The sequence below is a fragment of the Triticum aestivum genome, chromosome 5D (genome assembly GCF_018294505.1).
Source record: "Triticum aestivum cultivar Chinese Spring chromosome 5D, IWGSC CS RefSeq v2.1, whole genome shotgun sequence".
Lineage (NCBI taxonomy): Eukaryota > Viridiplantae > Streptophyta > Magnoliopsida > Poales > Poaceae > Triticum > Triticum aestivum.
Genome location: NC_057808.1, coordinates 467549583 through 467572351, shown reverse-complemented (window position 1 = coordinate 467572351; position 22769 = coordinate 467549583).

Below are 22769 nucleotides of genomic sequence, written 5' to 3'. Positions count from 1 at the left end.
TTATGGAACGGATGGAGTACTTTACTAATTTCCTTTTCATGTCAATAGCCATTTTGTTCCCATTTGATATGATGTCTTTATTTGTCTATAATGTGCTTGCAATCCCGGGTGAGGATGTTGGCTTCTGATGTCCACACTCACTAGTGTATCCACGTTGCACTCTGTGCCAGGCTCTTGATTATAATGAAGTGAACTATATTTTGTAATATATGCTCTTGATTATAATAAAGTGAACTATATTTTGTAATATATCAACATAATATGTACATGGTTGACAGCTCCTTGCACCTTCAAGTGGAGAGTTTAACGAAGTTGATCTTTTCTTCATGGTAAATCAGCAGTTTATCTTTTCGTGTGCAGCTGCGCTTCCAGATTATCCCACCATGTGTGCTATCTTTTATCGTCTTGAGTTTGCTTTTGCTCTGAACTAAAAAAAAATTCTTTCTTTTTTGGCAGCAAACGTTGCTCAGTGGTCTACCTACCTGCAAATTTTTGTGAAGTAGTGTCATTGCCGGTGGTCTGGCAAAAAAAAAAAAAACTAAGTGCGTCGAAATGCTTTCAAAAACATCATATTTGAAGGGTTTATTCTTTTTTACCACAGCATTATGAATTTTTTTTATTTACGATACTTTGCATGTAGGTGAAACACTCAACAATGTTTGTTGTAAAAAAAATCAGATTTTTTGAATTGTTTTACTATTTTTCTCATTTTACTTTTCATCCTGGTGCATCTACAATCTGAAGCCAAAAAATATGTCATGTACCCTTGTTTCTCCTTCCAGATTCTTGACCAGTTGCTTAAAATAATTGATTGCATAATTCAAATGTCAAGTGTTTACTTACAAGATACGAGGAAAAGTAATACCTTGGCGTCCGCTGGCTGTTTTCCAACTCTCTTGCGATGGATTGACATGCAAATGGTGATGCAACTCCTCAACTCTCTTGCTCAGCTGCCTTGCACATACCTTGGCGTCCGCTGGCTGTTTTCCAACCCAAGGATCATGACCAAGATAACATCATCTTCCAAGCTCTTCTTTTATTATCTTCATCATGCTGGCGTCTAGGTTCAAACGATGGTTGATGCAAGGTAATCTTTTTTTCTGGAAACATCACGGGGGTCAAACTGCCCACCTGAATTTTCATTTAGTCGACGTCTGGCAAACTGTCAAAGATACAATGTTTTCTTCGCCCACTCTCAATTTCAAGATCATGTGGTGTATGTTTGCCACTATGTTTCAAGATAGTTATATTACAGGCCAGCTTGTTCTCAACCACTACATGATGTCTATGAAAAACTCCCTCCTGTTGCAGTAGGATGGATGTTTAGTATATTGTCATATGAAAAGATCACAATGTTGGTAAAAGTGATAGAATGGACTTGCGTTCATTGTTGGAAGAGCCCTTGAGACGAGTGTCCTTGTACCCCCTCCGTCCCAAAATTCTTGTCTTAGATTTGTCTAAATACGGATGTATCAATTGATACGAGACAAGAATTTTGGGACGGAGGGAGTATAACATTTTAGTATGTTGACTGCTACAGCCTGTTTTTCCCCCTCTTTGGTGCATGCACAAGCAACATTTTTGTGTTAATAGCGCTTCTTTTGTTTTGATACATATGTCGCCAATATTGGCCCTACATAGGGGCATATACTTGACCATTTCTATTGGGCACGAAAGGATGCTTCTTAATTAAGTTTCTGTCTCAAAAAACTGAATGAAATGAGCCAGTATAATTATAGTCACTGTCTGCATGTGGACTGCAACCTCTATTGCCAAGTAGAAATTGTAAGCTCATTGACAACTCATGTGCATTAGGCCCAATCTTCATGGTGTACAAGTGCTAATCATTGCCACATAAGCAAAAAAAATGACATGGCTAATCATTGCCACTGCAAGTGCTAATCTCTGCCAAAGAGAGCAGGTCTGTGACCCTGGGAAGAAACAACGCCAAGCACATGAACCTAGCAAAACACTTAAACGAAGAAATATCACCAATGCATGGAAGAGTTTAGTTGCTAAATTATTAAATGAAGGAAACTTAACTACAACAAGTTATGCACCTATGCATCGGGGATTTTAGTTGCTAAACTCTTTAATGCGCTTCGCACCTCATCAGGAAACAAATACATTGCCGCAGGTAGATTGAGTGCACTACCCCCCGCCCCCCTTAATATTGGTCAGTCAGTATGGTTGTCTTAACAATTTTGTCATGAGGTCTAGATGACCAAAAAAAAAATAGCCGACAACAATGAGCCAGAATCTTTCGTATGGTGTACTATACCATATTTGTTGGCGAATGCCAACGTGTACAATTTGTCGGCTTGCTCTTTGCCTCTTCTTCACCCTTACCAATAATATTTGCTTTCATCCAAAATTTGCCAGCGGATTAGTCGATGCAGGCGAGTGAACAAAATTTGTTCTCCACGGACTTTGTGTCTTGAGGACGGGGGGCAGTGCCCCCCTCCCCCCCTGGAGTCCTGGATTATGTGGTCCTCGGGGAGCCGGCTTATGTTATGTGGGCCGGACTGATGGGCCGTGAAGATACGAGACAGAAGACATTCCCCCGTGTCCGGATGGGACTCTCCTTTGCGTGGATGGCAAGCTTGGCGTACGGATGTGTAGTTTCCTTTCTCTGTAAACCGACTCTGTACAATCCTAGGCCGCTCCGGTGTCTATATAAACCGGAGGGTTTAGTCCATAGAGGCCAAGACAAATCATACAGGCTAGACATCTAGGGTTTAGCCATTACGATCTCGAGGTAGATCAACTCTTGCAACCCCTATATTCATCAAAGTCAATCAAGCAGGAAGTAGGGTATTACCTCCATTAAGAGGGCCCGAACCTGGGTAAACATTGTGTCCCCTGCCTCCTGTTATCTTCGATCCTCAGACGCACAATTCGGGACCCCTTACCCGAGATCTGCCGGTTTTGACACCGACATTGGTGCTTTCATTGAGAGTTCCACTGTGCTGTCGACAGAAGGTTTGATGGCCCGATCGATCATCCACAACGATGTTTTTTCAGGGGAGACTTCCCTCCCGGATCAAATTTTCGTGTTCGGCGGCTTCTCGCTGTGTGCCAACTCGATTGGCCACCTCGAACAAATCAGCAGCTACGCTCAGATCAGTTTTGGGAGTCTGAATTATGTCGCTGATATCCGAGGAGACTTGATCTTCGAAGGGTTCGTGGCTCCAACCACCGCTCTGGCCTTAGATCCGGAGCATATTATCAGGTCCGAAGACGGGAGTTTAGAGCCCGCCGGACTCTCTACAACTATGGAGCTCGCCACCGAAGATCCAGAGGGGGCCGCATCACAGGCAAGCCTGGAATTAAACCAAGTTCCACCTGTCATCGGAAAGTCGGACTTGCCTCCGGATACTAGCTCCGAACTCTCGAGGTCTACGTCACGTGAGCTTGGCCAGGAGACTCCTGCCCCGCCTAGCTCCACGGACTCTCGCTTCCCCGTCCAAACCTCGCTCTAGACTTAATGCGATCCCTCGCCATTACAGAGGAATCACTGCCGAATTGCGCACAACCCGGACTAGGGGCTGAGAGCGGGGAATTTTACGTCCCACCCACCACCCACTTCATAGCCACTGTCGAGAACTTAACCGACATGTTGGACTACGCCTCCGAAGACATCGATGGTATGAATGACGATGCCGGAGACGAACAAGGCCAAGACCCGCCGTTTACCGGACATTGGACGGCCACCTTCTCATATGACGTTTATATGGTGGACACACCCAAAGAAGATGACGGCGACGACAGGAAGGATCCGGTCGAGGATGAGCCCGTTGAGGCACCACCAAAGCGTCGACGTCAGTGGCGCCGTTCAAAATCGCGTCGCGAAAAAGACAGCAATACCGGCACCAGAGACAATAACACTCCGGATAACGCCAAGACCCCGAAGCCCCGGTCGAACCAACATCTGAACATGATGAATGGGAGGAGGGGCAAGTTAACCCTAACGACCCGATCGGGAACGAGGACTCGGAGGACAACAACTATCTACCATCCTCCGACGATGACGTAAGCCTCGGTGACGAAGATTTCATCATGCCAGAGGAACCACTTGAGCAGGAGCGCTTTAAGTGCCAGCTAATTGCCACGGCGAGAAGCCTAAAAAAGAAGCAACAATAGCTCCAAGCCGAACATGATACACCCAACGACAGATGGACCCAGGTCCTAGCTGCCGAAGAGTACGGGCTTCAACGCCCAGCAAGAAGTTATCCGAAGCGTCGATTACTACCACAATTCGACGACGAGGCCCTCGAGCCAATACCGTCAAAACATGACCGCGCTGATGAACCAGACCGGCCACCGCGTGGATGGGATAAAGCGGCCACTCAGGCCGAACACCAGGGAGACAGCGGCCCCAGGATATACCTACGACCTACGACAGGACCTGGACAATAGAGCCGGTCAGACCAGATCAATCTATGGATCAAGGGGGCGCGCCCCAGCGCGAGAGGAAGGCCATCAGGCCTGGCGCGATAAGCACAACCTCACCCGGGCCGAAAATCGCATATGGGCGTCATCCGAACTCCGTCGCGATGTCGCCCGATACAGAGGCGCCGCACACCCCTTATGCTTCACCGATGAAGTAATGGAGCATCAGTTCCCAGAAGGGTTCAAACCTGTGAAAATTGAATCATACGATGGAACGACAGATCCCGCAGTATGGATCAAAGATTTTCTTCTCCGTATCCACATGGCTCGCGGTGACAATCTCCACACCATCAAATACCTCCCTCTAAAACTCAAGGGACCAGCACGACACTGATTAAACAACCTCCCAGAAAACTCTATTGGTAGCTGGGAAGATTTGGAGGATGCCTTTAGAGACAACTTCCAAGGCACCTATGTCCGGCCTCCGGACGCCGATGACCTTACTCACATAGTCCAGCAACCCGGAGAGTCAGCTCGGAAGCTCTGGACCAGGTTCTTAATCAAAAAGAACCAAATTGTCGATTGTCCTGATGCCAAAGCCCTCGTGGCCTTTAAACACAGCGTCCGGGACGAGTGGCTTGCCCGACACCTCGGCCAAGAAAAGCCAAAGTCCATGGCAGCCCTCACCGCACTCATGACCCGCTTTTGCGCGGGAGAATATAGCTAGCTAGCTCGTAGAAGCAACAGCACCAGTGACCCCGGCACTGTTGGAAATATGCCCTAGAGGCAATAATAAATGGTTATTATTATATTTCTTTGTTCATGATAATAGTCTATTATTCATGCTATAATTGTATTGTCCGGAAATCGTAATACATGTGTGAATACATAGACCACAACGTGTCCCTAGTAAGCCTCTAGTTGACTAGCTCGTTGATCAACAGATAGTCATGGTTTCCTAACTATGGACATTGGATGTCATTGATAACGGGATCACATCATTAGGAGAATGATGTGATGGACAAGACCCAATCCTAAGCATAGCATAAAAGATCGTGTAGTTTCGTTTGCTAGAGCTTTTCCAATGTCAAGTATCTTTTCCTTAGACCATGAGATCGTGCAACTCCCGGATACCGTAAGAGTGCTTTGGGTGTGCCAAACGTCACAACGTAACTGGGTGACTATAAAGGTGCACTACGGGTATCTCCGAAAGTGTCTGTTGGGTTGGCACGGATCGAGACTGGGATTTGTCACTCCGTGTGACGGAGAGGTATCTCTGGGCCCACTCGGTGATGCATCATCATAATGAGCTCAATGTGACTAAGGCGTTAGTCACGGGATCATGCATTGCGGTACGAGTAAAGAGACTTGCCGGTAACGAGATTGAACAAGGTATTGGGATACCGACGATCGAATCTCGGTCAAGTAACATACCGATTGACAAAGGGAATTGCATACGGATTGATTGAATCCTAGACACCGTGGTTCATCCGATGAGATCATCATGGAACATGTGGGAGCCAACATGGGTATCCAGATCCCGCTGTTGGTTATTGACCGGAGAGGCGTCTCGGTCATGTCTGCATGTCTCCCGAACCCGTAGGGTCTACACACTTAAGGTTCGGTGACGCTAGGGTTGTAGAGATATATCTATGCGGAAACCCGAAAGTTGTTCGAAGTCCCAGATGAGATCCCGGACGTCACGAGAGGTTCCGGAATGGTCCGGAGGTGAAGAATTATATATAGGAAGTCCAGTTTCGGCCACCGGGAAAGTTTCGGGGGTTACCGGTATTGTACCGGGACCACCGGAAGGGTCCCGGGGGGTCCACCGGGTGGGGCCACCTATCCCGGAGGGCCCCATGGGCTGAAAGTGGAAGGGAACCAGCCCTTAGTGGGCTGGGGCGCCCCCCTTGGGCCTTCCCCCATGCGCCTAGGGTTGGGAACCCTAGGGGGGGGGGGAGCTTCCCCCTTGCCTTGGGGGGCAAGGCACCCCTTCCCCCCTTTGGCCGCCGCCCCCCCTTGGAGATCCCATCTCCCTGGGCCGGCGCCCCCCAGGGGGCCTATATAAAGGGGGGGAGGGAGGGCAGCAACCTATACAGCCTTGGGCGCCTCCCTCCTCCCCTGCAACACCTCTCTCTCTCTCGCAGAAGCTCGGCGAAGCCCTGCCGGAGACCCGCTACATCCACCACCACGCCGTCGTGCTGCTGGATCTCCATCAACCTCTCCTTCCCCCTTGCTGGATCAAGAAGGAGGAGACGTCGCTGCACCGTACGTGTGTTGAACGCGGAGGTGCCGTCCGTTCGGCACTCGGTCATCGGTGATTTGGATCACGGCGAGTACGACTCCGTCATCCACGTTCATTGGAACGCTTCCGCTCGCGATCTACAAGGGTATGTAGATGCACTCCTTTCCCCTCGTTGCTAGTAGACTCCATAGATGCATCTTGGTGAGCGTAGGAAAATTTTAAATTATGCTACGATTCCCAACAGTGGCATCATGAGCCAGGCCTATGCGTAGTTACTATGCACGAGTAGAACACAAAGCAGTTGTGGGCGTTGAGTTTGCCAATTCTTCTTGCCGCTACTAGTCGTTTCTTGTATCGGCGGCATTGTAGGATGAAGCGGCCCAGACCGACCTTACACGTACGCTTACGTGAGACTGGTTCCACCGACTGACATGCACTAGTTGCATAAGGTGGCTAGCGGGTGTCTGTCTCTCCTACTTTAGTCGGAACGGATTCGATGAAAAGGGTCCTTATGAAGGGTAAATAGAAATTGGCAAATCACGTTGTGGTCATACGTAGGTAAGAAAACGTTCTTGCTAGAAACCTACAAACCACGTAAAAACTTGCAACAACAATTAGAGGACGTCTAACTTGTTTTTGCAGCAAGTGCTATGTGATGTGATATGGCCAGAAGATGTGATGAATGATATATGTGATGTATGAGATTGATCATAATCTTGTAATAGGAATCACGACTTGCATGTCGATGAGTATGACAACCGGCAGGAGCCATAGGAGTTGTCTTTATTATTTTGCATGACCTGCGTGTCATTGAATAACGCCATGTAATTTACTTTACTTTGTTGCTAAACGCGTTAGCCATAGAAGTAGAAGTAATCGTTGGCGTGACGACTTCATGAAGACACAATGATGGAGATCATGATGATGGAGATCATGGTGTCATGCTGGTGACGAAGATGATCATGGTGCCCCGAAGATGGAGATCAAAGGAGCATAATGATATTGGCCATATCATGTCACTATTTGATTGCATGTGATGTTTATCATGTTTTTGCATCTTATTTGCTTAGAACGACGGTAGTAAGTAAGATGATCCCTTATAATAATTTCAAGAAAGTGTTCACCCTAACTGTGCACCGTTGCGAAGGTTCGTTGTTTCGAAGCACCACGTGATGATCGGGTGTGATAGATTCTAACGTTCGAATACAACGGGTGTTGACGAGCCTAGCATGTACAGACATGGCCTCGGAACACACGCAATACACTTAGGTTGACTTGACGAGCCTAGCATGTACAGACATGGCCTCGGAACACGGAGGACCGAAAGGTCGAGCATGAGTCGTATAGAAGATACGATCAACATGGAGATGTTCACCGATCTTGACTAGTCCGTCTCACGTGATGATCGGACACGGCCTAGTTAAACTCGGATCATGTTTCACTTAGATGACTAGAGGGATGTCTATCTGAGTGGGATTTCATTAAATAATTCGATCATATGAACTTAATTATCATGAACTTAGTCTAAAATCTTTACACTATGTCTTGTAGATCAAATGGCCAACGTTGTCCTCAATTTCAACGCGTTCCTAGAGAAAACCAAGCTGAAAGATGATGGCAGCAACTATACGGACTGGGTCCGAAACCTGAGGATCATCCTCATAGTAGCCAAGAAAGATTATGTCTTAGAAGCACCGCTAGGTGAAGCACCAATCCCAGAGAACCAAGACATTATGAACGCTTGGCAGCAACGTGCTGATGATTACTCCCTCGTTCAGTGCGGCATGCTTTACAGCTTAGAACCGGGTCTCCAAAAACGTTTTGAGAAACATGGAGCATATGAGATGTTCGAGGAGCTGAAACTGGTTTTTCAAGCTCATGCCCGGGTCGAGAGATATGATGTCTCTGACAAGTTCTTCAGCTGTAAAATGGAGGAGAATAGTTCTGTTAGTGACCACATACTCAGAATGTCTGGGTTGCATAACCGCTTGTCTCAGCTGGGAGTCAATCTCCCGGATGACGCGGTCATTGACAGAATCCTCCAGTCGCTTCCACCAAGCTACAAGAGCTTTCTGATGAACTTCAATATGCAGGGGATGGAAAAGACCATTCCTGAGGTATATTCAATGCTGAAATCAGCTGAGGTAGAGATCAGAAAAGAACATCAAGTGTTGATGGTGAATAAAACCACTAAGTTCAAGAAGGGCAAGGGTAAGAAGAACTTCAAGAAGGACGGCAAGGGAGTTGCCGCGCCCGGTAAGCCAGTTACTGGGAAGAAGTCAAAGAATGGACCCAAGCCTGAAACTGAGTGCTTTTATTGCAAGGGAAGTGGTCACTGGAAGCGGAACTGCCCCAAATACTTAGCGGACAAGAAGAAGGCCGGCAACACCAAAGGTATATGTGATATACATGTAATTGATGTGTACCTTACCAGTACTCGTAGTAGCTCCTGGGTATTTGATACCGGTGCGGTTGCTCATATTTGTAACTCAAAGCAGGAACTACGGAATAAACGGAGACTGGCGAAGGACGAGGTAACGATGCGTGTCGGGAATGGTTCCAAGGTCGATGTGATCGCCGTCGGCACGCTACCTCTGCATCTACCCACGGGATTAGTTTTAAACCTCAATAATTGTTATTTAGTGCCAGCTTTAAGCATGAACATTGTATCTGGATCTCGTTTAATTCGAGATGGCTACTCATTTAAATCCGAGAATAATGGTTGTTCTATTTATTTGAGAGATATGTTTTATGGTCATGCCCCGCTGGTCAATGGTTTATTTTTGATGAATCTCGAACGTGATGTTACACATGTTCATAGTGTGAATACCAAAAGATGTAAAGTTGATAACGATAGTCCCACATACTTGTGGCACTGCCGCCTTGGTCACATTGGTGTCAAGCGCATGAAGAACTCCATGCAGATGGACTTTTGGAGTCTCTTGATTACGAATCATTTGACACGTGCGAACCATGCCTCATGGGTAAGATGACCAGGACTCCGTTCTCCGGAACAATGGAGCGAGCAACCAACTTATTGGAAATCATACATACCGATGTGTGTGGTCCAATGAGTGTTGAGGCTCGCGGAGGATATCGTTATGTTCTCACTCTCACTGATGATTTAAGTAGATATGGGTATGTCTACCTAATGAAACATAAGTCTGAAACCTTTGAAAAGTTCAAGGAATTTCAGAGTGAAGTTGAGAATCAACGTGACAGAAAAATAAAATTCTTACGATCAGATCATGGTGGAGAATATTTAAGTCACGAATTTGGTACACATTTAAGGAAATGTGGAATAGTTTCACAACTCACGCTGCCTGGAACACCTCAGAGAAATGGTGTGTCCGAACGTCGTAATCGCACTCTATTGGATATGGTGCGATCTATGATGTCTCTTACCGATTTACCGCTCTTATTTTGGGGCTATGCTTTAGAGACTGTGGCATTCACTTTAAATAGGGCTCCGTCGAAATCCGTTGAGACGATACCGTATGAATTATGGTTTGGGAAGAAACCTAAGCTGTCGTTTCTAAAAGTTTGGGGATGCGATGCTTATGTCAAGAAACTTCAACCTGAAAAGCTCGAACCCAAGTCGGAAAAATGCGTCTTCATAGGATACCCTAAGGAAACTATTGGGTATACCTTCTACCTCAGATCCGAGGGCAAGATCTTCGTTGCCAAGAACGGGTCCTTTCTAGAGAAGGAGTTTCTCTCGAAAGAATTGAGTGGGAGGAAAGTGGAACTTGATGAGGTGATAGTCACCCCTTCCGAACCGGAAAGTAGCGCAGCGCGGGAAAATGTTCCTGTGGTGCCTACACCGACTGGGGAGGAAGTTAATGATGATGATCATGAAGCTTCGGATCAAGTTACTACTGAACTTCGTAGGTCCACAAGGACACGTTCCGCACCAGAGTGGTACGGCAACCCTGTCCTGGAAATCATGTTGTTAGACAACGGTGAACCTTCGAACTATGAAGAAGCGATGGCGGGCCCGGATTCCGACAAATGGCTAGAAGCCATGAAATCCGAGATAGGATCCATGTATGAAAACGAAGTATGGACTTTGACTGACTTGCCCGATGATCGGCGAGCCATAGAAAACAAATGGATCTTTAAGAAGAAGACGGACGCGGATGGTAATGTGACCATCTACAAAGCTCGACTTGTCGCTAAGGGACTAAGGATATGTTTCTCGTTTATGGAGGTGACGAAGAGCTCGTCGTAAAGGGTTACGTCGACGCTAGCTTCGACACAGATCTGGATGACTCGAAGTCACAGACCGGATACGTGTATATATTGAATGGAGGAGCAGTAAGATGGTGCAGTTGCAAGCAAAGCGTCGTGGCGGGATCTACATGTGAAGCGGAGTACATGGCAGCCTCGGAGGCAGCACAGGAAGCAGTCTGGATGAAGGAGTTCACTACCGACCTAGGGGTGATTCCCAATGCGTCGGGCCCGATGACTCTCTTCTATGACAACACTGGAGCCATTGCCCTTGCGAAGGAGCCCAGGTTTCACAGGAAGACCAGGCATATCAAGCGTCGCTTCAACTCCATCCATGAAAGTGTTCAAAATGGAGACATAGATATTTGTAAAGTACATACGGACCTGAATGTAGCAGATCCGTTGACTAAACCTCTCCCTAGGGCAAAACATGATCAACACCAGGACGCAATGGGTGTTCGATTCATCACAATGTAACTAGATTATTGACTCTAGTACAAGTGGGAGACTGTTGGAAATATGCCCTAGAGGCAATAATAAATGGTTATTATTATATTTCTTTGTTCATGATAATAGTCTATTATTCATGCTATAATTGTATTGTCCGGAAATCGTAATACATGTGTGAATACATAGACCACAACGTGTCCCTAGTAAGCCTCTAGTTGACTAGCTCGTTGATCAACAGATAGTCATGGTTTCCTGACTATGGACATTGGATGTCATTGATAACGGGATCACATCATTAGGAGAATGATGTGATGGACAAGACCCAATCCTAAGCATAGCATAAAAGATCGTGTAGTTTCGTTTGCTAGAGCTTTTCCAATGTCAAGTATCTTTTCCTTAGACCATGAGATCGTGCAACTCCCGGATACCGTAAGAGTGCTTTGGGTGTGCCAAACGTCACAACGTAACTGGGTGACTATAAAGGTGCACTACGGGTATCTCCGAAAGTGTCTGTTGGGTTGGCACGGATCGAGACTGGGATTTGTCACTCCGTGTGACGGAGAGGTATCTCTGGGCCCACTCGGTGATGCATCATCATAATGAGCTCAATGTGACTAAGGCGTTAGTCACGGGATCATGCATTGCGGTACGAGTAAAGAGACTTGCCGGTAACGAGATTGAACAAGGTATTGGGATACCGACGATCGAATCTCGGGCAAGTAACATACCGATTGACAAAGGGAATTGCATACGGATTGATTGAATCCTCGACACCGTGGTTCATCCGATGAGATCATCGTGGAACATGTGGGAGCCAACATGGGTATCCAGATCCCGCTATTGGTTATTGACCGGAGAGGCGTCTCGGTCATGTCTGCATGTCTCCCGAACCCGTAGGGTCTACACACTTAAGGTTCGGTGACGCTAGGGTTGTAGAGATATATGTATGCGGAAACCCGAAAGTTTTTCGGAGTCCCGGATGAGATCCCGGACGTCACGAGAGGTTCCGGAATGGTCCGGAAGTGAAGAATTATATATAGGAAGTCCAGTTTCGGCCACCGGGAAAGTTTCGGGGGTTACCGGTATTGTATCGGGACCACCGGAAGGGTCCCGGGGGTCCACCGGGTGGGGCCACCTATCCCGGAGGGCCCCGTGGGCTGAAAGTGGAAGGGAACCAGCCCTTAGTGGGCTGGGGCGCCCCCCTTGGGCCTCCCCCCATGCGCCTAGGGTTGGGAACCCTAGGGGGGGGGAGCTTCCCCCTTGCCTTGGGGGGCAAGGCACCCCTTCCCCCCTTTGGCCGCCGCCCCCCCTTGGAGATCCCATCTCCCTGGGCCGGCGCCCCCCCAGGGGGCCTATATAAAGGGGGGGAGGGAGGGCAGCAACCTACAACCTTGGGCGCCTCCCTCCTCCCCTGCAACACCTCTCTCTCTCTCGCAGAAGCTCGGCGAAGCCCTGCCGGAGACCCGCTACATCCACCACCACGCCGTCGTGCTGCTGGATCTCCATCAACCTCTCCTTCCCCCTTGCTGGATCAAGAAGGAGGAGACGTCGCTGCACCGTACGTGTGTTGAACGCGGAGGTGCCATCCATTCGGCACTCGGTCATCGGTGATTTGGATCACGGCGAGTACGACTCCGTCATCCACGTTCATTGGAACGCTTCCGCTCGCGATCTACAAGGGTATGTAGATGCACTCCTTTCCCCTCGTTGCTAGTAGACTCCATAGATGCATCTTGGTGAGCGTAGGAAAATTTTAAATTATGCTACGATTCCCAACAGGCACCTCCGAAGCTAGGGACGGCAACGGTAGGCCACGACGCAACAAAAGCAAGCGTCGAAACAACAATGAAAATACCGAAGATACGGCAGTCAACGCCGGATTCAATGGCTCCAAACCCGGTCAGCGGAAGAAGCCATTCAAGGGAAACAAGGATAGCCCATCCAGTCTGGACAGGATACTCGATCGGCCTTGCCAGATTCACGGCTCCCCTGACAAGCCTGCCAATCACACCAACAGAAATTGTTGGGTTTTCAAACAGGCCGGCAAGATAAACACCGAGAATAAGGGGAAAGGGCCACCCAGCGAGGATGACGATGAATAGCCTCGCCCACCGAACACAGGGGGACAGAAGAAATCCCCCCCCCCCCGAGGTAAAAACGGTGAATATGATATACGTTGCGCATATCCCAAAGAGGGAGCGCAAGCGTGCGCTAAGGGACGTCTACGCCGTAGATCCGGTCGCCCCAAAATTCAACCCCTGGTCGGCCTGTCCGACCACCTTCGATCGTAAGGATCACCCGACCAGTACCCGTCATGGAGGTTCGGTGGCCTTGGTCCTCGATCCAATCATCGACGGATTCCATCTCACACGAGTCCTTATGGACGGCGGTAGTAGTCTTAATCTGCTCTATCAGGACACGGTCCGCAAAATGGGTATCGATCCGTCAAGAATCAAGCCCACTAAAACCACCTTTAAAGGAGTAATCCCTGGTGTGGAAGCCGGTTCGCACAGGCTCCATAACATTGGAAGTGGTCTTCGGCTCGCCGGACAACTTCCAAAGCGAAGACTTGATCTTCGACATCGTCCCCTTCCGCAGTGGTTACCACGCACTGCTCGGAAGAACCGCTTTCGCCCGCTTCAATGCGGTGCCGCATTATGCTTACTTAAAGCTCAAAATGCCCGGACCTCGCGGCGTCATAACAGTCAATGGAAATATGGAGCGCTCCCTCCATACTGAGGAGCATACCGCGGCCCTCGCAGTCGAACTACAGAATGGCCTTATCAAGCCAAACACTACCTCGGCGGTGAAGCCCTCAGACACTGTCAAACGAGTCCGACCTACCCCGCCGAATAACAGTCCGGCTCATCAAGAGCTCGATTAGCAATCCGGCCTCCGTCAAAATCCCAACCCGATTGCGGCATATGTGCCGCGCGTACATAACTACGCACTAAAGATACCATGGGCAAGGACGGAGGCACACTAAAAACAAAGTCCGTAATACAACTCGATCCTATCCGGACCTTCATATTTTCTTTCTCTTTTTCTTCTTATTTTTTCAGGTTCTTTACAACCCACATCACTTTTCGACGGTAACAAGGGCCCCTTTTCCAGGCCCCTTATCTATACTCGATCGTCAATCCCTTCAAAGGATCATACATCAAGGCGAAAAGCGGCGCAGACGTGCGGCAGAACGTACAAGGGGTCCTCAAGATCATCTTTTTCTTTTTAAGGACCTGTATACAACTTTCCCTTGTCTTTGGCATGTAAAATAGCCTCGATGCCCATGGCACCATCTGTAAAAATATGTTTTGACATATCACTCAGACTCTAATGAAAACAGTTCCGCCCAACCTTGTTCGGTATTGGCTTATTTCTTAAAATATGTCCTCCCTCTGAATGTCATATTGACCTATACACCTCGGCATGATTTAAAAGGCCAGGGGCTCTACCAGGCCACATACATTTTTAAACAAAAGAAGTCCGAACACTTTTAAAAGTACACTTCGGCGTCCCGAACATAGCATTATATGCATCGGCTCCGAATCATGTCTTTGGTCAATAGTTGGGTTCCCGGCTCCTGTGGTTACCACCTTACGTTCCGCTTGTTCGGCTAAGGTAGTAAAGGGAAAACTACTGCGATTGTGTTTCCGGTTCATCCGGTCAAGCACCTCAGTAGAGAAAGCCGAAAACTGACTGTCATGATGCGCCGAGAGCTGGTTAGCAATTCGGTGACTCACTAAATCTTTAGCGATTTTTTTCGTATTATACGAAGGAATGGCTTTGGTTCAGTCACGCGCCTCAGGTATCCCAGCTCGGCCAGCCACATGCGCACCAGGGGCTAGTTCCGAGCCCCACCGTCAAACTCCTCTGGCTAAGTGAAAGCGCTAAAGCCGCATAGTCTGATTGCCTGGTTCGCTACGGAAGTCACCTCCTTTACGGACCAAGATGTTGGGTAAAGAGTGATTACACGTTATTCCAAACACCCCTGTCGTATCTACGTGGGGGCTGAAGCCGACGACCGGCAAACTTTCAGAAATACTAAACGGCCGCATAGGAGGAAAATATTTCAGATAAAATGACAAGTATATTACAAAGCCTTGGTTTATAATACAATGATTCGGGAAGTTCGGATACATTCACTCGAACATAATATCCTTTGAGCATTGGCCCTCTATCAAACGGGCACCCTCTAGGACGTCTTCAAAATAGCGCTCCGGCCTGCGGTGGTCTTTGCCTCTAGGCGGACCCTCAACTTCCACGTCGGCGGCCTTCATCTTTGCCCAGTGCATCTTAACACGGGCAAAGGCCATCCACGCACCTTCTATGCACACTGAGCGCTTCACAGCCTCAATGCAGGGCAGGGCGTTGCCAAGCCACTTGACCAGGCCGAAGTAGCTGCTAGGAATAGATCCGGCCGGCCATAGCCAGGCTATGATATCCTCCATAGCCAAATCAGACATCCTATGCAGCTCTGCTAGCTGCATCATCTGGTTGTTTAGCAGCGTTGGCCGCTCCGGCGCCAAGTGCTGCGACTAGAAGAGCTTCTCTGTCGTATTCCCTTCTTGGGCCCGGAAATACTGTGCGGCGTCGGCAGCACTCCACGGGAGATCCGCAAAAGCGTCTAGAGCACCCCATAGTCGATTTAGCAAAGCATATCTTCGACCTCCAAATATACTCTGTAAAAGAAAAGGCTTACCAGCCGCTATCTGTCTGGCCTGCTTGATCTCCTCGCGGGCCGCTAGGGATTCGCCTCGCGCCTCCTTTGCCTCTTGCAGAGCCTTGGTGAGTTCGGCCGCTTGGGCCTTGTTACTCTCCCCCAAGGCTTCGCACTTGTTGGCAGCATCTTGGAGCGCCTGCTCCACTTCGGTCACCCTCTCCTCATACTGACGGCGAGTGACCTGTTCGGCCTCCAAATCTGTAGCCGCTTTGTCAGCGGCCACCTGGCTCACCCGCGCTTGCTCCTTTGCTTCGGCAAGGGCACTCTTGAGGATCTCGACCTCGGGCACGTTGCCTACAACCATACATATCGCAGCACATGAGCTTAAACTCTGAATTCACATTACAAGGGACCTTTTGAAAGCATACCTTTTTGCTCATCAAACCGCTTGTTAGCGCGTTCGATCTCGTCATGAGCCAGCTTCAGCTTCCGCTTGAGTTCGGAAACCTCAGCGGCCTGGGCAGATGCCGCTAACAACGAAGCATGTTCATCAATATAGTCAAGTATGTTATCTTTGGCGAATATTCGATCCTCTGTTCGGCCCTTCTTTAAAGAACCGAACAGAGTCTCAGGGGCTACTATCTATACACAGGCATATATTTTCATATGAAAAAATGGCTAAGAATATTGCACTACATACCTCAAAGCCTTCCAACAGGCTGGTGAAGCCTTCATTCAGACCGCTTTTTGCGGACTAAACCTTTTCAACCATCGTACCCATCAGGGTACGGTGTTCATCCATGATGGAGGCGCGGCGAAGTGCTTCCCTCAAAGTGTCTGGCGCTTCTAGATTGGTGGAGGTTGCCGGTGGAGTTGACACTCCCCCCTCTTTCAAAGGAGGCTACTCGCTCGGCTCCGGAGCCGTGTGGGTCTCCGGAGTGGTATTCGGCTGGGGGCCAGACTGGTCCGGGCCCCCGCCGTCAATCTCCATGGGGATTTTGCCCCCATGTTTTCGGCAGCCAGGGTGTTACCCTCTGGCGCCGTCTCAGCGCCCTTCCGCACCTCACCCTGGCCCGGAGAGGTCCTTTGGGATAACACCTCGGTGTCGTCCGTGGCATGTGGCGGGGATGCTTGCGGAGGTGACTCGCTCTCCATCATCTCCGGCGCCAAAGAATTCCCTGAAGATAGTGATTGTTGGGAGAGATCTCGAGCCGGACTAAAACACATAAATGATATGTTATCCTACAAATTATAACCAGCCAGATATATGTATGGTATCTTTGAATACTTACGATTCGGCTAGGGGCTTCGCCCTAGGGCGCCACTCGGGGATGTCCTCTGCATCTGTGTCCGAGCCATCCGAGAGGGATATCCTCCCCTTTTTGGGTGCCTTCGCCTCCAGATCAGCGGAGGCCACCCTTTTCTTCTTATCCTTGAGGGGAGAATTGCTCTCTTCCTCCTCCTCCTCTTCGTCTTCATCTCCCTCATGAGAGGAGAGAACTTCGGTATTTTCGGCGCAGCGTCTGAAGTACCTCTGCGGCGGAGGCCACTTTTGGCCTCCTTGCCCTTCTTCTTGGCCTTCTTCTCCGGCGCCTGGTACGGAGCCGGAACCAGCATCCTCGTTAGCAGAGGAATGGCTGCATCTTCGGGTAGCGGAGCCAGAAATTTGATCCGCTCCGCCTTCTTTGTCCAGCCCTGAAGGAAGAATGGAAGGCTCAGCATACTCCTCGGATTTTCAAGTGGAAGTTATGTTCGGAAATCGGAAAACTTATGGGAGTGGCCGAATGAGTACAGTCGTGGCCGATGTCATCGGTCGTCTCCGGGCACGACTTCTGGGCCTTGAAGAGCAGCTTCCAGATGTCTTCGTGCGTCGTGCCGAAGAACCCCTGCAGGGTCCGAGGGCCGGCCGGATCGAATTCCCACAGGTAGAGAGACCGGCGCATGCAGGGGAGAATCCGGCGAAAAGCATCACCTGGACCACATCGGCAAGTGTGGTGTTCTTCTCTATCATATTCTTGATGCGCTTCTGCAGCATCATCACCTCGTCGGACGACGCCCAGTCCAGGCCCTTGTTAATCCACGATGTGAGCCGCATTGGAGGCCCGGATTTGAACTCGGGAGTGGCAGCCCATTTGGTGTCCCGGGGTTCCGTGATGTAAAACCACTCCTGCCGCCACCCCTTCACGGTCTCCATGAAGGTCCCCTTGGGCCAGGTGACATTGGGAAGCTTGCTCACCATGGCGCCGCCACAGTCTGCACGTTGCCCGTCGACCACTTTCGGCTTCACATTGAAGACCTTGAGCCATAGGCCGAAGTGTGGGGGGGATGCGGAGGAACGCCTTACACACGACAATGAATGCCGAAATATGGAGGAAGGAATTTGGGGCTAGATCGTGGAAATCAAGCCCGTAGTAGAACATGAGACCACGGACGAAAGGGTGGAGAGGAAACCCTAGTCCGCGGAGAAAGTGGGGGATGAACACCACCCTCTCATTGGGCTCCGGAGTAGGGGTGATCTGCTTTTTGGCAGGAAGCTGGTGCGCGATGTTCGCGGCCAAGTACCCCGCTTCACGAAGTTCCTTGATGTTCCTCTCTGTGACGGAGGAAGCCATCCACTTGCCCTGCGAGCCCGATCCAGCCATGGCTGGGAGTGTTTGGTGGCTACAGAAAAGATCAAGACTTGGGCGCTGGAGCTCGAGGATGGAAGGGTTGAGGAAGGAGAAAGCGTGGGGAAAAGATGTGTTCTTATCCTCTTATAAAGGCAGTGGATATCAAGCGCCCCCTCGCAAGCCTTAAAACTCGCCTATTCCCAAGGGGTCGTGCAAACGGCTCGGTTGGATTACCCAAACCCGTATTGATGAGAATCCCGCAATAAGGGGACATGATCTCTGCTTTGACAAGACGTGTCAATAGAGGCCGTGCCTCAAAACCCGGGGCGGGAGGCCAAAAAACTGTTCGATATAATGATACGGCCGGATGTAACGTCTCGCCGAAAAAGCTGTCAGTGGACATGGCTTATTTTGTTCAAGTATTTTGCCCTTATGGATTAGGATTGTAACTATTCTACCGAGCTGGATATAGTTCTCTTGTTCAGCTGCTTTGGTGTATTCGAAGGGGGAACCCGCCTTGCAATGCCGAAGACAATCTGTTCGCCGGATACATCGGCATTGAAGCCTGGTTCAGGGGCTACTGAGGGAGTCCTGGATTATGGGGTCCTCGGGGAGCCGGCTTATGTTATGTGGGCTGGATTGATGGGTTGTGAAGATACGAGACAGAAGACCTTCCCCGTGTTCGGATGGGACTCTCCTTTGTATGGATGGCAAGCTTGGCGTACGGATGTGTAGTTTCCTTTCTCTGTAAACCGACTCTGTACAATCCTACGCCTCTCCGGTGTCTATATAAACCGGAGGGTTTAGTCCATAGAGGCCAAGACAAATCATACAGGCTAGACATCTAGGGTTTAGCCATTACGATCTTGAGGTAGATCAACTTTTGTAACCCCTATATTCATCAAAGTCAATCAAGCAGGAAGTATGGTATTACCTCCATTAAGAGGGCCCGAACCTGGGTAAACATCGTGTCTCCTGACTCCTGTTATCTTCGATCCTCAGACGCACAGTTCGGGACCCCCTACCCGAGATCTGCCGGTTTGGACACCGACACCCCCCCCCCCCCCGGACACACACACACGCACGGACGCAAGCACCAGCACACATTTTTACAAGCGTACGCAATTGATGATATATATATAGAGTTGGTCGAGGGGAAGTGTCGCTCTGAACCGAGCGGCATCTGATCCCGCCTCATCTACGGCATGGAGGACTTTATGATTCGAATCATTAGAAAGAGTAGTTAGAGTATAGTTTGCCACGGCAAGTCAGCGAATCTGAATCGGGCCTAAAGACGCCGAACTAAACTAAACACTGGTGAGCTAGTGCAATCAGTTGATGCTCTAGTGATGTAGGCCAAAAAAGCGACCTGACATTTAGTGCACTACGGCAGCTCGACCAACTCTAATCTGTTTTTTCTACTAAATGAGCCCTTAACAACTTAATCCCTTCAGTGATCCTTCAAAAAAATCTGATTTCGAAATTTGGCCTCCGAGATAGACCCCAATTTATTTGGCATTTTTAATACATGTAATAGCGTTTAATTATTTGGCGCCACCAAATCCACACTGGGGCTCCTTTGATTCACAGGGTTTGAGAAGCGTAGGAATAGGAAACATACAGGAACAGGATGTACTGTCAACTGAAATCCTACGTCAGGTAGCAAAACAGAGGATTTTTTCCATGAAGTCCAACCTCATGCTTGTTTTCCTGTGAAAATGAACTAAGAAGTTCCTATAGGATTGGTTCCTGAGGAATGCAATCCAGCGAATCAAACAGCACGTAAAGGAAAAATTCCAAAGGGTGTCAATCCTGTAAAATTTCTATGCAAATCCTATGAATCAAAGGAGGCCTGGAAGTAAATGTGACGTATGAAAAGTCAATGACGCCAAATAAATTGACATGTACTTCCTCCGTCCGGGTTTATTATACCTCTTCCAATGCAAAGATGCTTAGATGAGGTGCTAAATCCATTAAATACCTTAGCAACTCAATTCCCCAATGCATAGATGCTTAACTTGTTGTTAAGCACACTTTATTTAATGAGTTAGCACCTAAAGTCTTTCATGCATTGGTCAAATTGTTTCATTTAAGTGGTCTGCCTAGGTTCTCGCGCTTAGCATTGGTTCTTCCTGGGTCACCAAAGTACTCTCTCCCCTCCTTAAATGTTGTGCCATGTCATTTTTTCGCTTATGTGGCATGCTTAGGCCTAAAGACAATTTCTCTTAGACCAAAACACATCGTAATTTGCTTACACTAATTTTTCCATTCCACTTCCAATGCACTCTCTCACATGCATGCAGTCAATAAAAAGGCACACATGAAGTGTATTAATTTCCCAACCGTGGTACACACAACAATGACTTTGAATGCAACCAATGAAATGGTTGCATGCATGCACCTTTCCAAAGCGAGGCCTTATAAAAAGGGACATGCTTGTGATGCTGAGAGGCCTAATAAATCCGGACAGAGGGAGTATTCACACCAGGATTTTGGAAGGGTCGGTGAAGGGATTAAGTTTTTTAAGGGGTCATTTAGCAAAAATAATACAACTCTCACACAAACATTGTAGAATCAGGACTGCGTATTTGCAGGCACCAATAGGGGAGGTCCTTAAAATAAACACTGATGGGGTGTTTGACGGCAATGGCTGGTGAGGAGGATGTGGCTTCGTTCTGCGGGACAGTGAGACTGCGGTCAGAGGCTCAGGTGCTGGGTGTCTCTCCTGTGTAGCAAGCGCGGTGCAAGTGGAAGCGGATGTCTCTCCTATGTGGCTAGCGCGATGCAAGCGAAAGGAGTGAAGTCTGTATTAAACCCTGAGGATGTAGAGCACAACACAAATGAACCTTGATGTTTAAATTCCTGAAGTCCATACCTTGACCTCACTGATCCCATTCGTTTTTTACTTTTAGGCCAAATCCAAACGGAGGATTCGTACATGGCCCGGGAAAGGACGGGATCGGGTGAGTCAGCTACCTGCACATGGGTCCCATGGGCCATGATCGCCTGGCTTGCTCTGCAGACGCGCTCCCGCACCAAGTTCAGGGCATCAAGAGTGTAGAGGCAGCATTGCCTCTATTGTGGGTCCCACACATCTGCCTCCAGCCATAGCTAAAATCCATGTAGTGTATAACAGAACACTCAACCTCTAAGGTGGCCCCCACAATATAAATAAAATATAATTTCTTCACAACCGCTTCTTTTTTGATAAAGGGCGCTTTTATTAATTCAGAATGTTGCGTAAGTGGATACAAAGCATAATGAGGGATACCCGACCTCTGCATTGCTAAGATGCACACAGCCTTAAACAAACAGTCTAACAAAGTATATATATGAAAAAAACGATAAGGTGGCAATAGTAAATCCATGAGCCCGAAACTATGCCAATATCGACGAAGGAGGTGGACCGATCCGGAGGTTATGTTGCCACCCATGTTGGGTAAAAACCTCCCTGACCACCCGCTCCAACCGCATACACACCGCCTTGAACAACAATTGATACCCCGTTCGCTGTAGTGTAGACCACATACGTAGCCAGTGCGTACAGCGATAAATAACCTGCACAATGAAAGCTGCAATGTAACAATATTGAGCTCCAAAAGCCATAAAAGCTCCAAAAACACCTATTTAGGAGCTTCTATGGCTTTTGGGGCAAAGCGAAAAAGCTGCAAAAGCAAAAGCAAAAGCCAAAACAAATAGGGCCTGAATGTTCCTCCGCAATGCTTTTAGCAGCAAAACAGACACACGCGTATGAGCTGACTTCGTAAGTAGACAGACAGGCGGGCTGGTTTTTTCTTTTTGAATACAAAACATACCCTTTATTTATTAGAAATAACGGTTACATCATCAATACGTTCATAAGGATATTTACAATATCGGGCTGGTTGTTGACTCCAGGGTAGAGGATCTCCGAAGGAATACACCCAGCGTGTCCCGTCCCGTGTATTCCCCACTGGCTGGGACTGTGGGAGGCCGGCACTGACGTGCGAGCGAGCTCTAGAGCGTGGTCTCTAGCGGGGCCGCTCGCCGGGAGCGCGCCCTCTCCCTAGAGCTAGCGGACGGGCTCAGCGTCCTCGCTTTGGATGTGGCGGCGGTGAGCACCGAGGAGGTGGCAAAGGACAGAGGATCAATAGGTGCTCAGTTTATGGCACGTGGCACGGGAGTGCGTGCGTGCTCAAGACAG